This window comes from Camelus ferus, chromosome 19 (assembly GCF_009834535.1).
Source record: "Camelus ferus isolate YT-003-E chromosome 19, BCGSAC_Cfer_1.0, whole genome shotgun sequence".
NCBI classification, from domain to species: Eukaryota; Metazoa; Chordata; class Mammalia; order Artiodactyla; family Camelidae; genus Camelus; species Camelus ferus.
This window is the reverse complement of record NC_045714.1, coordinates 15,601,171-15,612,898: the sequence shown is the minus strand read 5'-3', so window position 1 is coordinate 15,612,898 and position 11,728 is coordinate 15,601,171.

Below are 11,728 nucleotides of genomic sequence, written 5' to 3'. Positions count from 1 at the left end.
GCTATTTGCTCAGCACTATTGGTATTTTGGAAAGGAATTTCTACCGAGCTGGCAGATCTTCAGCCCCAAGGATTCCTCTGATCAGCAGGTGTTGGAACAGCCTGTGGCAGAAATATCACAGAGCTGGGTGCTGATCCAACCCCTGCAACCTGGACTGGAGCTTTGCTGGATGTGTGGTTTCTTATCAAGGAGACTTGAGAAAAGCTAATCAGATTCCTTACAGCATGGATGGGTAATCACTGTCCATCCATAAAGCATATGCTTGTGTTAATACCACGTTTATTTACAATCTATAAACTGAATCTTGTACACAAAACTAAAGCCATATTGTAAGTCAATTGTGCTTCAAAAAAACCTACCCAAAACACAAATCAAAAAATTTCATTACCTTCTCTAATTAAATGAGAAAAAATTCCAAAATAAATTAAAAGAAAATATGACCTACTCCCATCATATTAAGAGTCACCTATCTTTTCATTTTGTTTTTATTTTCTCTTTTTAACTAGAATGAGGGGTCAGAGAACTGGAAGAGGAGCGGGGACCCTGAACACAGGACTGCTCCCAGATCGGTGGAGAGCAGAGGGTGCAGGTGAGGCCACTTGGATTTGATTACATGTGAATGGGGAGCCCACTGTCCTACAACAATGGTAATTATAACTGAAAAAAAAAAAAAAACGCACTAATGATCTTATGAGTAAATCTTGTTTTCTTTTAAATTTCAGATTTTAAAATAAATTCTGAGGTGGAAGACATTCAAATATTTTGTCAAAAGTTTTCTTTTATGACTGGATACAGAAGATGTGGTATATTTATACAACGGAATACTACTCAGCCATAAAAAAGAATAAAATAATGCCATTTGCAGCAACATGGATGAACCTGGAGATCATCATTCTAAGCGAAGTAAGTTAGAGAAAGACAAATACCATATGATATCGCTTATATGTGAAATCTAAAAAGAAAAAAGACACAGGTGAACTTACTTACAAAACAGAAACAGACTCACAGACATAGAGAACAACTTATGGTTATCAGAAGGGAAAGGAGGTAGGAAGAGATAAAATGGGAGTTTGAGATCTGCAGATACTAACTACTATATACAAAATAGATAAACAACAAGTTTCTACTGTATAGCACAGGGAACTATATTCACTATCTTGTAGTAACCTCTAATGAAAAAGAATATGGAAAGAAATAGATGTATGTACGTGTATGATGGAGACATTGTGCTGTCCACCAGAAATTGACAGGACACTCTGAACTGACTAGACTGCAACAAAACAAAAACAACCTAAACAAAGTTATCTTTTAACATAATTCATATTTTTTTTAACTTAATTGCAGCAAATCTTTGCCATTTTGGAATTAACACATTTTTTTTCTGAGTTTGAAAACCACCTTCCAAATACACAGTATGGCAATAAAAATCAATGAAAATTCACCGTATTTTGAGGTAAACCCTTTGTGACAGTTGGAGCCATGCATATGGTTGTCATGGTTTTAGATTAGTTATTTGCTTTAGTTTTGTCTCTTATTAAGTTATTTCTCAGGTTTTTAAAGAACTTTAGAGTTTATGGTCATGTTGGGAGAAGGTACTGCTCTCTGTAAATCTTTATTTTGTCTGAGAAATACTAGACTCAGCCTCTTAAAAAGGCAGCATTAATACCCTGCTTGGTCTCTCCTTAAGAATTACCCTTTTTTAAGTTGAGGGCTTTATTTTCTGTAAAATTATTTCCTAGCTCATTGACTATAGCCACTTCCCTGTAAGAAGTTATCTTAGTCATCACCCTTTGGACTGTTAGTCTATGAATGAACATTAAATGGCATTATATGTTGGTAATTGTTTAGGCTGGGGGCTGAGTATATGGGTTTAGGTCATACTATTTTCTATATTTTTGAAAACTTAATAATCCAAAATAACCCATTATATTTTAAAATAAAATTTGGCAAAGAGGAAATATGCATCTTTGTCAGAGCTTAAACAGAATTGTCCCACAGACACACAGAGGTGGTTTTACTTACTGTACTTTGTAACACATATAGAATTTAAACATCTCATTTTTTTGGTAGTTGGAAAACCAAACTATTCAAAGCCACAATTTTAGAGGAATCTACACAGCCAAGATCTAATCTATCACACACTAATTAAAAATATCGGGATGCTGTCTCCTGGTTTAAAAAGCCTATTGCATAATAATTCAGAATCTGCGCTCTGGGATTGGCTGCAAATCTAGATTTTCCCTTTGTGACTGTGTGGCTTCGGCCAAGACATTTGAAGAGTCAGTTCTCTAATGTGTAAAAGTCATGGTCGTAACGGTATGCTTTCTCAGAGAGTTTTTGTGAAAAGTAAACACGATCACAGCTGTAATGGAGCTTGACTGTGCTCAGCATAGAGTAAGACTTTGACAAGTGTGATCCATTATTAGCTGTTTCTTCATAATGTCTCAGCTCTGCGTACCGACAGCAGGTCGTTAGCACACATTAGACACTCCATACGTACCCGCTGATTCAATGAGTAACTGTGCATTTTCAATCATCAGCGAACATGCGACTCAGCTGAGTCTAAACACAGGCAAGCATCGAGAAGCAAGAAGCACAAAAACTCACTGAGTTTCTCCTCTTCTGTCCACGGTGCCTCGACCTTCCTTGTTTGCTTCCTTAGAAGGATGGTGCTGCCTTTTCTCTCCCCGCTGGGAAGGTGGGGAAGCACTGAGTCTGAGGCATCTTAAATTTGAGATGTCTGCTATGCACCCAAGTGGAAATGCTGGTCGGCAATCAGATACGTGTCCGGAGTTCCTAACTTCAGAGACATTAATGCTGCCTCCCAAGACCTGTGTGATTGGCTGGGTAGACAGTGTGTCCATTTCTTCTCCATCCCAGACTGTGAAACATACCACCAAGAACAAAGCAAATGCCTAGTGAAAACACGCTGATAGATTGAAAAATTGACAGTCCCCTCCCCTAGAATACTAGCTCCTTGAGCCCAGTGCAGTCGCTATTTTTTTTTTTTTTTAGAACTGTATCTTTTTTTTTTAGCTGGGAATACACCAATATCCAGACAGAGACTGCATACAAGGTCTCCCATGAGTCTGTGTGTGTGTGTGTGTGTGTGTGTGTGCATGTGTGGGTGAGTGTGTGTGTGTGTGTGCACATTCAAGTACAAATGCGTATTTTATTAAAGAGAAAATCCATGTTCATCAATGGATTCTTAAAGGGTCCTATGAGTCAAAAATAATTTTTAAAATTCAGGATTCCTCCAGCCTGGATGACAGGAAAACATAATGACAGGAATGTTTTCTTTCTTTTTTTTTGTTGTTAAATTTTTTATTGAAGTCTAATCAATTTACAATGCTAGTTTCAGGTGTACAGCAAAGCAATTCAGTTACACATACATAGGTATTTTCTTTCCCATTATAGGTTATTACAAGAAGTTGACTATAGTTCCCTGTGCTGTGCAGTGGGTCCTTGTTGTTTATCTATTTTAAATACAGTGATACATACCTGCTAGCCCCCAGCCATGCTCTGTTAAAAAGGCAGTTTGATACAGTGGAGCCATCACCAGCGTTCAGGCAGCCCTCTCGGCAGAATATGGGTGACTCCAGTTACGTTACCACCGTCTCAGAGTCTCCATGGCCGAAGGGACAGAGGAGTGTAGGCCCCCGACTGTGGGAACAAAGGAATGAGCCTTGGGCCGGAATGGTAAACAAGTGATAAAAAGCTGCAGACTCAGGTGAGCAGGCTGGTTAGCCAAGGACGGGTAAGATCCCCAGAGGGGTGCAACCTGAGACAGGCACAGCCGCCTGAGTCCAAGAAGAATGTTGTGAAGCAGTTGTTTCTCATACGTTCCACCCTGATAAGCTGTAAGGCTCGCTGGTGCCAACACGAACATGATTTACCAAAACATAAAGGGTCTTCTGACCTTGAGCCAGACACTGCCTGTTAACCATAACCCTTGTCGTTCTTCTTTGCTGTGTAAGACTGTGTAACGCAATAAAGCTTCAGAGTAGCCATCAGCCCTCTCCGCATACAGTGTGTATGTGTACGTGCTGTCGTGACACCAACAAGGAGGTGAGAACACCCCCCGAGGACTTGCTGTGGATGTAAGAGCCAGCGGCACAGAGGAGCCTGGAGCACGGGGACCGCCGGTCCCCTCACATTCCTTGCCTTTCTTCGGCTCCCTTGCTTCCTCTGCTGGTCCCAGGATTAGGCAGGTAAGTGCTAAGTGGAACATCTGTGCCTTGTTCTCTAAGAAAAATATTTGTTATTAATTAGTGTCATTTCTTTTCAGCTTAATGAAGTCCACTTAATATTTCTTGTAGGGCTGGGTTACTGGTGGTGAATTCCTTTAGCCCTTGCTTACCTGGGAAACTCTGGATCTCCCTTCAGTGCTGAGTGATGACCTTGCTGGTAGAGGCTTCTCGGCTGGAGGCTTTCTTCTCTCAGGGTTTTGAATATGTTATACCACTCTCTTCTGGCCTGGAAGTGTTCTACTGAACAGTTTGCTGACAGTCTTGTTGGGGGTCCCTGGTCTGAACAAGTTGTTTTTCTCTTGCTGCATTTAGGATTCTCTCTTTATCGTTAACTTTTACCATCTTAATTACAATGTGTCTTGACGTGGTCTCTCTGGATTCATCTTATTCAGAGCTCTCTGGGCTTCCTGGACCTGTATGTTTGTTTCCTTCCCTAGATTAGGGAAGCTGTCATTCACTAATTCTTCCAATAATTTTTCTGGCCCTTTAAAAAAAATCTCTTCTGCTTCTGGAACCCCCATAATGCAAATATTATTCTGCTTGATGTTGTCTCAGAGGCCTCTTAGGGTAGCTTCACTTTTTAAAATTTCTTTTTCATTTCTTTTTGCTCCTCTGTCTGGGTAAGCTCCATTGCTTTGTCTTCCAGCTCACTGGTCTGTCCTCCCTCATTCAATCTGCTGTTGAAACTCTAAGAGGCGTTTTTCAAGTTCAGCATATAACTACTGTTCGGTGTTTTCTTACGTTTTCTGTCTCTTTGTTGAAGCTCTCCCTGTGTTCATCCACCCTTCCCCTGAGCTCTCTGAGCACCTGCATGACTATTACTTTTAGCCCTTTATCAGTTAGGGTGCTGATCTCCATTTCATTCAGTTCTTCTGAGGTTTTGTCTTGTTCTCTTGATTGGAACGTATTCCTGTGTCTCCTCATTTTGCCTGATTCTCTGTCTGTTTCTACGTACTACGTAGATCAGCTATCCCTCCCCATCTTGAAGGAGAGGCCTTTTTGGGGGAGATTCCCTGTGGGTTCACAAGCACAGCCCCACCTGAAGACCAGCGCCAGGCACTCTGGGGCACAGCTATGCGGGGCTGTGTGGTGGGCAGGGCTGGCCCTGGACCAGCTGCAGCAGCTGCTGGCTCTGGTGAGTGTGGGATCATTTTTAACAGGTGGCTTTGACTCAGTTTTGAGGCCCCAACTAGAAGCTGCTCATTTCCCTTTCTAGTGCATTCCCTTAAGCCCGCACACCAACCACCTCCCATGTGGGGCTCTCGTACTCCAGGCCACTGTACACCTGCCCTAACTGCCCGGGGCCGGGTCCCAGACAACCAGGAGCAGCCCTGTGCCCCAGAGCCTGTCAGACTGATCCAGATCAGCTGTCCCCAGTCCTGTCTGCCCTGCCACCCCACTTCCTTTGACCGAAACCACAGTAAAGGTGTGTCCACAGCTGTCCCTCTCTTGCTGTGCCTTGACTGACCCAGGGCCTCCTCTCCCCTGGGTGCTGGGCTCACAAAGCTTTCAGACTCCTTCCTGTCTCTGCTCTTGATCTGCTTCTGGCCTCACCATGCCTCACCCGAGGTGACTCATCTGATCTAAAAACTGTTTCTCTGAAGTCTGCATTATCTCCTCCTCCCAGAGACACTCAGTGAGGGGACATTGCCCATGCATGTGCACGTGGAGGGTTTGCTCTGGGACAAGTGGGGACAGTGGCCCCGCAGCCCCAGAGCCTGCTCAGGATGGATGCAGCTCCCAGGAGAGCAGAGAGGAGGGAGGATTGTGACAAAGTGGGAAACAGGCTGTCGGAGCAAAGAGGGATTTAGAAAATGAAAAAAGGCCACCATGGGAGACCGTGGCTCTGCCGCAGGAACCCTGAGGTCTGCCCTGCACCAGCCTCGCTATTTGCTCAGCACTATTTTGGGAAGGAATTCCTACAGAACTGGCTTATCTTCAGCCCTGAGGTTTCCTCTGATTGACTGATCAGCAGGTGCTGGAACAGCCTGTGGCAGAAATATCACAGAGCTGGGTGCTCATCTTAATTTTATATCTGAGTCTGTGATTTTTGTTTGAATGTTTTATTTGTTTCTGCATGATAAATAGGTAAGCACATTTTCCACAGGTACATACAAATTTATTAATTACATGCTTATCTGTGATTTGTATATTCAATATTGAGGTTACAATTACATAATTGAAACAAAAACAAATTAAGTAGAGAACTCTGTAATAAAAGGTGTTGGCATTGTAATTTTAAGAAAGCATGCAGCTATCTTGGCTTTTAAAAAAAATCTGAAAAATAAGAAGCCTTGAAATTCCTCACAATGACACACATTAGGCAAGCTCCCGAACCAACAATCACACCCTAATCAGAGGAAAAGTAACAAAACATGAAGCAGTATCATATTAAATTGTTACACTCTTTTCTTTTCTTTTTTTTTTTAAACAGAAGTACTGAGGATGGAACACAGGACCTCCTTCATGCTAAGCACACACTACCACTGAGCTATACCCTCCCCCTAAATTGTTACATTTTTGACAAATAATTTTCAGGAATTTAACCATAAGGCCTAATGAATGAAGGTCTCGTTATCCTCACTTCTTCCCTAGGTACTAACCCACTTTGGTGTGTTCTCAACTGGAGGAGCGTTAACAGCCCCCACAGTGGATCCCAGCCCCTCCACACCATGGTACCCACCGCTCTGCCAGCAGCCCATTTGGAAGTCACTGTTACAGAAATGGCACATCTGTTCTGTGTGGCCTCGGTATGCCTTTGTCTCTGGAGGGACTCCACGCGCCTCTGCTGGGCTCCCCGGGGTCGGCAGCCTCGCAGCTGCACACACTCTGCAGGGGAGGTCTCAACCCCCCCCATCCCCACCTTCCTCCAGAGCCCAGGGGTGATGTTGCACAGGTAATATCATCCTCTGAGCAGCTCCAGGTGTTCATGCAAGTGCTCATTCTGGACACATGGATGCTGGCAACGTGCCTGGTCCAGAGGAAGCCCCTAACCCCCACCCGGGTGAAATCCCCTAGGATTGTTGGGTGAACTGAGGACTGCTCCACTGCTGACAACGTCAAGACCTGGCTGTTGTCCCTCCAGCGTCCGGACTATCGATGTAAGTCTGACAACTTTTAGTTCTGCATGGTTCTGGAGACAACACGTTCTGCATTTACTGATTTTATTTAACCTGACTGATGCTGTGACCTGCTAGTCAGTCCACCTGAGGTGGGGCCCTGCACCAAATGCTGTCAGGTCCGTCCCCATCGGAATCCACACCCTCTGGGGTAAAGAGCTCTGGGGGGCCTTTCCTTTGCAGAGACCACGTATAAAGCAAGGTGACAGACACCTCCGCGAGCACGCAGCCCCAGGACAACCTCCCCCGCCCCCGGCACATGCTGCGTCCCCGTGGAGCTCCAGACGTTACCACCGTGACGTTCAAGTCCCTTCTCAGAAAACCGTGCTGCGCTCTCGAAGGAAGATTTCAGTGGGACTTTGAGGGTCCATACGCCCCTGGTGGCCAGATGAATTGGTTTAATTAAGAGGACCTGCGGGCTCTTCCCAGAGCTCTTATATAAGTTACAGAGCAGCACATGGGCCTGGAGGTGTCACCATAGCCACAGGCATCGGGGAAGCTAAAATCCCGCCTCACCCTTGCCACTCAGACCCCCAACTGCCTTTAGTGGCCACAAGGGCGGGCACCTCTGAGTTCACGTTTCCTGGTTCTCTCCCTCCTCCTCAAGGATCTACTTTGCTTCCTGGGGAGGCGTTTGTCCTGCTCCCTAAGAGTCTGAGTCACCACTAAGTTCACGCCGATGTTAGGGTCTCGTCTTGTGAGGCCTGGCTTTGCACAGCTGCCGCAGCAGAGGACAAGCCCTCCTCCCCCTCCTGGGGTCTCCGGCTAAGAAGTAAACGCACAGAAGACAGATGAGCAAGGAGAAAAGCGTGGCAGGTGTGCTGAGGCTTTCCACGTACACGGGGCCCTTCACAGGAGGATGAAGTCCTAAAGGAGCGGCCAGAGCAGGAAGACTTTATACCTTTTAGATAAAGAAACAGTTAACATGTGAAGGCTTGGAGGCTGGAGGCGCTCAGGCGGGGGCAGTGAACGGTGGAGAGCTGTGTCCTGTTGTCCTCTGTCCCCAGGTCTGGGAGTCGGCAGGGCGGGGCTGGCTCCTCCTTTCAGGGAGGAGGTGGGGGGCAGGTCCCAGTGGCCGCCCTCCTGCTGTTGCTCACCCGGCTCCTCCAGCTAGGATGTTCAACGTGTCAAGGTGCCGTGCTTGGGGGAACCTCCCAGGGCCCCCTGAGCTCCTGCAGGGGCACCTCTGCTCCCTGGGGGACTGTCAGGTGACAGCGGGTGTGTTCCCCGCCATGCAACAGAGGCTCCCCACCTGGCCAGTTCCTCTCCCGCCAGACCAGCTGCGTTTACCCAGCAAGTCCATGCCCTTCCAGCCAGCACAGCCATCTAAACAAACAGTCTCGTCTCCTAAGGGAACCAGGGTCACCCCACCCTCTGGTAATGACGAAGTCTGCCTCCCACAGTCCCAGCAGGATCATTGCTCCCCAGCCTGTGTGCCGCACCAGGGGTGCTGCCCCCCCCACCCCCCCCCCCCGCCCAGGCTGTGAGTGACACCTGTCCAGCAGGGGTCCTTGTGCTTGGCCATGCCCCTGACTCGAGGGCGGGTGAGAGGAGGCCTATGAGACAGTTGGAGGGTTTCAGGGAGGAGGCATGGATCAGTGGGTGTAGTCCCGAAGCAACCCACGTCCACAGCAGTGTGAGAGACATCTCTGCACACCTCTGTCTGGCTCTGGGCTGGGGCTGGGCACAGGGGAGTGGGGGGTGATGAGAATAATACCAACACCATTCCCCCTAAGGAATCAAACACGACTTTAAGACTAAACAGCACCGACTGAATAAAAGGAAGATTCACCCTAAATGTTCCCAACAGACAAGTTCTTACCAGGCTCCATGCGCCCTCGGGGCCGTCACGGTCTTCACAGGGGATGCACGAACTGTCACTTGGTGGAGGAGTGAGCTCTGAAAAGAACCGCCTTTCCATGCTTTGGGTTGCAGAACAGCACTGAAGCCCGGTCAGCAGGGACTAGATGGGCTCTGCTCTGCACACTCGCTGGTGGCCCCACAGCAGGTGGAGTGGGTTGGAGGAGCAAACCGCAGTCAGGCAGGGAGAGGCTGCTCCACAAATCCAGGTGAGAAGGTGATGCTGGCTCGAGGCGTGATGATTCCATCAGTGTCAGGGGCTCAGGTTCACTGGGGTTTGAGTGAAGGTGCAGCCATGGTCCCCACGCTTCTGTTTGAACAGTTGTTACCTGATGACTGTTAGGCAGTTAGATAAGTGGGGGTACCGGGCAGACAGGTGGAGGAGAGGGAGGAGGGTCTGGAAGACGGCAGTGTCCCCGCCTGCAGCATAAAGGGTCTTTACTTCCTCTAAACGAGTGCCAGCAAGAAACTGGTTAGAACCCAAGGGTGGAGACTGTGGGGTAGCCAGAAGGACCCAACCAGACGTGACCCAGTGCTCACCGTAATACAATTAGCATTGCAGTTTAGCCCCCCCTCCTTGGGTTTTTCTGTGTGCATCATGCGTAAGGACATGCTCCCTGGGGCCGGGCACGAACTGAGCACTCTGGGGCAAGAGCCGTCAGCCAGTCAAGAGACCACCTGTAAGCGAGGGTAGCAGAGGAAGGGAGACAAAGACCATTGCTGTCTGCCCTGGACCCGCCCACCCCCGGTTCTCGGAGGAGTGCTTTTCCTTTTCCTGAGTAAATCCTGTGAAATCTTTTGCTGCACAACGCTGTCTCCTGTCTGTTACCTTATCTTTCAGGTGTGACAAGAGCTGGGGTCTTTTCCCTTTCCCTTTTGGGGTAACAGTTCCATGAGTCCCAAGAGAGAAGGCAGGAAGAGGAACAGATTTAACTGGAACCGAGGGGGCAGAGGCTCCTTGGAAAGAGGCAGTGGCTAAAGCCTTCCCAGTGTTGGAGAGTGGTGAGTGGATCATGGACTGAAAGAGTATTGCCCGGATTTCCAGTCACTGGGGCATCCCCGGTGACCTCAGAGCAGGTTCAGGGTAGCTCCAGAGGAAAGGGGCCCGAGGACTTGGAGGAGTGAGGAGGTGTAGACATAGAGTGTAGACAAGAGGGAATCGGGCCAAAAAGAGGAGGCGTGAGATGGAGTGGGAGACCGTTTAGTTTTAAATGGAAGTGACTTGAGACTGTTAGGGGGTGAACAGCAGTCCCTGTGCTGATGGAACAGAGGCGAAGACACAAGACTGAGGAGCAAGGAACTGAGAAGTTGGAGCAGAAACCCAGCCCTGTCATGGGGTTACTTGGGTTGGGTCTGGGTGGTGCGTGGTGTACCCTTCTCAGACTCTGAGAATTGCAGATGGAATCACCCTAAAGTTGAGAGGGGCTAAGAACAGAGGCGTCCTGTCATCAGAAAGGACTTGAGGAGACTAGAAAGTTCTGGAAGGCTGGAGCCATCATTGTAAAATATGCAGAAGTCTTAGGGGGAAAGGAAAGGCATCGGCCGTGTCTGTGAACACTTGGATGGGACACACTCTGGCTCCCTTCCCTCGGTGTCCAGAGTGAAAGTGAAACAGAATTGAATGGACCCAGGTTATCGAATGCAGGCATGTGTGTGGAGGAGTGACTCAGCTCAAACAGTGGGACGTGTGAATTCGTGGAGGGCAGAGTGTCAGCTGTTGGACTTCATCCCACAAAACAAATTTTGGGCGTCCCTGAGGCTGCCGTGCAGGGAGCAGGAGGGAGGGCTGACAGGGAGAAATGGAGTTTGTGACGGTTGGGATCCTAGACAAAGTCCTGCATGGTCGCGGGAGCAGGCTGTTGAGGTGGAAAACTGGACTTGAGCTTCGTGTGCTGCTTAAATGCACGTGGGCGGTTTCTTGAGGTCTCATTTCATAAACCTCAAGTCATCACAATTCAAAGCAACCACAAAATATCACGTATGCTAAAAAGCTTAACATTGTGACTATTTAACCAAGAAAGAAAGCAGAATGACATCAGCATTCATCAGTGGAAGGCTCTTGGTTGCAGAGAGGAAGCCTTAGCCTGAGGTCAGGAAACAGATTGTAGGCAGACATGTGGGCTGGGCCAGGCGTTGCATCTTGGCGCCGTTTACCTGCTGTGTTATCCCTCTAAGCCTTGTTTCTCTCGTGTATGGAACAATAAAAATGATAGTACACACCTCCTGACATGGTCGTGAGGATAAATGTAAGAATAAGTGTTCAGATATTCACGGATTTTTTTAGCCTCTCCATTATTTCCATGTTGTCCAGCAAACGTAGTGGCGTGAAACAACACAAATTTATCTTCGTACAGTCTGATGGTCAGTCTCACTGGGCTGAAATCACAATCTGAGGGGCGCTGGCCCCTGAGGCTCTACAAGAACACGTTTCCTTGCTGTCATTAGGCCATGGAGGCTGCCGTCACTGCACTGCCTTCTCCGCACCTGCTCCTGCCTCCC